Below are 3,890 nucleotides of genomic sequence, written 5' to 3'. Positions count from 1 at the left end.
GTTTGCAACCGATCTGCCAGCGCTCCTCGCTCTGTCTCCAGCTCGCTCGCTCCCTCTCTCTCCTGCTGGCTGCCTGTTCTAGGAAGCCGGCGCGCGGGGGGAGGGGGGATGCACAGCTCAGGGAAGAGAGATTGCGCATGTTGGTCAGCCGTGTTTTAAAGAGTACATTTCGGGGAGGCTGAGAGGGGCGCATGCTACCACAACTTTTGGAAGGGTGAGTTTGGCGACCTCCTTTATTAATGACTGCGGCAGGGAGCCCCCGGGCAGACTAGGGGGCGCGGGCGGGCGGGCGGGGGCGCACGGGGGCTGCAACTTGCCCCGTGGCTCGAGCTGGGCGGAGGGGCTGCAGCGGGAGACCTGTGCCAAGGGGAGATCGAGCGGCCAGGGGGGGGGGGGGGCGACGAGGGCTCGGAGGACCCAGAGTTAACTGCCCTCCTGTCGCCCCGAGTTTCATTTTGTTAGTACGCAGCACGTCCGGGCGGCGAACTGGGTTGAGCCGGTGCACATGACCCCGCGCTGGGCTCACGTGCAGCCTGCCGGGTCCCAGACACCTTCCGGGGGTCACTGCCTCCGCCCTGTCGCCCCCTCCCCGGGCTGGGTGCACGCGGGCGCTGCACGCGGGGGCAGCGTGCTCGGCTCCCGGGCGCCGGGGCTCTGCACACATTAAGCACAGTTATTTGGAGGGGTGGGGGACGCCCTTCCCAGGTGAGTGCAGAGGGTGCGCTGCCCCGGCGCGGGGGGAGCGGGCTGGGCCGGGGGCAGCTCCCCCCTCCCGGGCTGCGCGGGAGTCCGGCGGGGGAGCGGCGCTGGGAGAGTGGAAATGTACCCGCGGCGGCGGCCGGAGCCGCGGGTGCGCGCCCGCGGGGCGACGGCAGGGGGCGTGGCCCTTGTTTACCTTCTCCCAACTCAGCGGGTTCGCGTCCCGCTCTGGGGTAGGTTCTGCAGTCCCCGGCCCTCCACCTCCGCCCCTGCGCCCTGGGTGGTACCGGGAAGACGGAGGCTGGTGGCAGCCCCAGCCCGGGGCTCACATAGCCGACCCCCCAAATGAGTGACACTGCAGCCCCCGCCCCCGCCGAGCGCCGCTGCAGTCCCTCTCCCCACTCCCCGGCCCGGCCCCGCCCCCCAGGCAGTGGCATCTTCCCGGCCTCACCTCCTTCCTCTCTTCCTCCCGCTCTCCCTCCCTCCCTCCTTCCCACCCACTCGCCTGCGCCTGCGGAGCGGCTCCCTCCCGCCTCTTCCCCGCCTGTGTGCAGACTTGTGGCTCCCTCCGGTCCCTTCCCGCCTCTCCCGGGGCCCCGAGACACCCTCTAATCCAGGCCGAGGCAGGAGACGGGGGTCAGCTTCGCGATCAGAAGGATGGGGGTGTCAGCAAAGCCGGAAGGCTTCCCTGTGCCACCCAGAGGCCTAAGACCCCCCTCTCCCGCCACACACACACACACACACACACACACACACACACACTACCCCACAACTGCTCCCTCCACAAGGGGCGCGGGGCCATTCACCGCTTCACCCAACCCCTCCCCCAGCCCGGGCGCCCAGTCCGCCCCCCGTCGCCACCCCCGGCCTGCACCGCCTCTTGCCCTTCCTCTGCCTGGGCCAGAGCCCCCCGCGGCCACCTCCGGCTCCTCCTCCCGGCTCCCGCGGTCGGAATCACGCCGGCGCGCCTCCAGCCTGCGGTCCCGCGGACGGCCTCCAGGGGCAGACTGGAGGCGCGTGCCAGCCCACTACCCCCACCCCCACCCTCACCCTCCTAAGACTCTGCCACCCGCCAGGGCACTTGACTTTTTATATTTTTCTTACTATCTTCGCCGCAAGTCTCCTGCCCAGGGCTGGTGGGAGCGGGAAGAGCCATGTTTCCCTTTGCCCAGTGCCAAGGGCACACTGCAGCCGGTCACTCTGGTCTCTGCAGATTTCCAAACCTTGCCCCTGCACTTAGCGCCCCCCCCCCGCGTCCCCTCCCCTTGCTCATCTGCAGGATTCTGAGACAAAGTTTCACCCACAGGCTGAGTTTGCAGGGGGTCATCAGGGGGCATCATGTTTGCACTCAGCATTGCCAAAGGGATGGGGAGGGACTGAGTGGGCAAGCCTGACCTGCCATCTCACCTTTATTGATAAGGGGAAGAGCCCTGAGCTTTGAGCCCAGGCAAGCTGTCAGGAGGTCCCTTTAACTGTTCTGGGCCCTGATTCCTGGGTCCCGGTGGTGGTAGGGCCACCCGCCCCCTCCTCCCAGGGTGGCATTAAGTCCCTTCACTGGTAAAATTCCCAGTAGGACATTTGGCAAAAGGACCGGCCAGGGAACTGCCAACCAGGCCTGGCCCTGTTTCCTGGGTTCTCAGGGAGCTGGCTTCTCCCCTACCCTGACTTCCCTGCTCACCTTAGGACCCCAAGCGAAGTACCACCCCTTCGGTCCCGTTCTCCCGGGGCAGGTTGGAACTGGCAGAGCCATCTAATAAGCAGAGGAGGAAAATAACAACAGAATAACTGTAAGGGGAAGGAATGAGTAATAAAGCTGACCCAGGCAGGGAGGAGGGCTTTCATGTTTAAGAGTTGCTATTTGCTTTTTAGGTCACAGGCTGCAAAAACAGGCTTTGATCCGAAGTGGGCGAATAATTTATTGAGAAAGTTTGCATGGTAGAAAAAAAAAAAAGGGATGTTTGTTTGATCTGGAGCCCTCTCAGTTGTCCCAAGTGCTGTTGGCTGTTGTTTAGAGTGGAAAAGCATTTGGTTCCACAGCAAATGCCTCACAGAGGGAAGTCTTTGCCCCAGGCAGCAGGACTTGCAGTGAATGCTGGATTTGAAACTCTTTGGCCAGGGGTCTCCCCAGCACTTTTGGAGATGAAGTGTTTAAGGATAAAGTTGTTTGGGCTTGAGATGCAGCAAATATTTCCCACCCAACATGCTTTTCCCTTCCCTAAGTTGCCTGGCTAAACAGCCAGTAATACTAATCTAAGATGCTCTCATAAGTCTCCACTTAGCTTTCATTGACAAGTGAAGTGGGGCTGCTGGTCCCCAGCCCCAGGGGCAGCCCAGAGTCAAGGTTAGGCATTTAACATTGACTTCCATGTCCTTGAAGTTGGGGGGCAGGGTGTCCTGGTTACCGGGTGTACCTGTTAACAGGGAGATAGTTGTCTTATACTCAAGACTCAAGTCAGAGGCTTCCAGTCTAAATTCTTCATAGTTCATCCAGCAGGCTCTTTGTGGGCCTCAAAATTCTCCTCTAGGTTCTCTGAGGGAAGACCAGGTCAGAGTTGTGAGGAGGGGAGGACCCCTGGCTTTCTCTGCCCTCCTAGGATCCTTACCATGTGGCTCAAAGCTTAGGAACCCAGAAAGGTGCCCATAGGAATCGGGAGTATCTCAGCCACACTCAGGAGGTGTAGGTCTGTGTACTACAGCCTAGTGGGATGGGGTACACCATCTGGAGTCAGAAAGTTTCTGTGACTCAGTTTCTTCATCTACAAATAGGGTTAATAATAGTACCTATGTCACGGTGGGTACGTGGATTAAGCAATATTGCATAAAGAAGACTAAACCCAAAGCCAGGCATGTGGTAAGCCCTTGATTAGTATTAGTCACTCTTACTATTATTATTAATGACCTGGACAGGGTCCAAGTGCAGCTTTGACCTTTGATCTCTCCCCTTTAGGGTAGTCTGAAGAGCCAACTCCCTTCTCTGAAGAAGGGATCAGAAGGACCCTGCAGTTGCCAATGGGCAACCATCTGTGGGAGCCAGTGGACTGAGCTCTGCCCTCTCTGAGGTGGAGAGTAGGGTGAGAGGTGCTGAAGGACAAATAGACAAAGCCCCTTTCATTCTCCCAGGATCCCCTTGGTATGTGCCCAGAACTGGGTCTGGAGGGGGGTGTGGGCAGTACGTTCTAGGGAGCCGGGTG

At 60.3% G+C, this 3,890-nt stretch overlaps 1 long non-coding RNA gene across 2 annotated transcripts; it reads right to left on the bottom strand.

The window, feature by feature from the left end:
* Positions 1–215: 215 nt before the first annotated feature.
* Positions 216–1,680, bottom strand: LOC118711896. Of its 2 annotated transcripts, XR_006740723.1 has the most exons (3): positions 1,620–1,680; positions 896–975; positions 216–654 (listed from the first exon to the last, which is right to left on the bottom strand). It is a non-coding gene; the product is annotated as an uncharacterized LOC118711896 (long non-coding RNA). The 2 variants fall into 2 exon arrangements; XR_004985858.2 differs by lacking the exon at positions 1,620–1,680 and having other exon boundaries at positions 896–1,114.
* Between the last annotated feature and the right edge of the window lie 2,210 nt (positions 1,681–3,890).

The sequence above is a fragment of the Pipistrellus kuhlii genome, unplaced genomic scaffold (assembly GCF_014108245.1).
Source record: "Pipistrellus kuhlii isolate mPipKuh1 unplaced genomic scaffold, mPipKuh1.p scaffold_m20_p_8, whole genome shotgun sequence".
Lineage (NCBI taxonomy): Eukaryota > Metazoa > Chordata > Mammalia > Chiroptera > Vespertilionidae > Pipistrellus > Pipistrellus kuhlii.
This window is presented reverse-complemented; position numbering and strand designations above follow the sequence as displayed.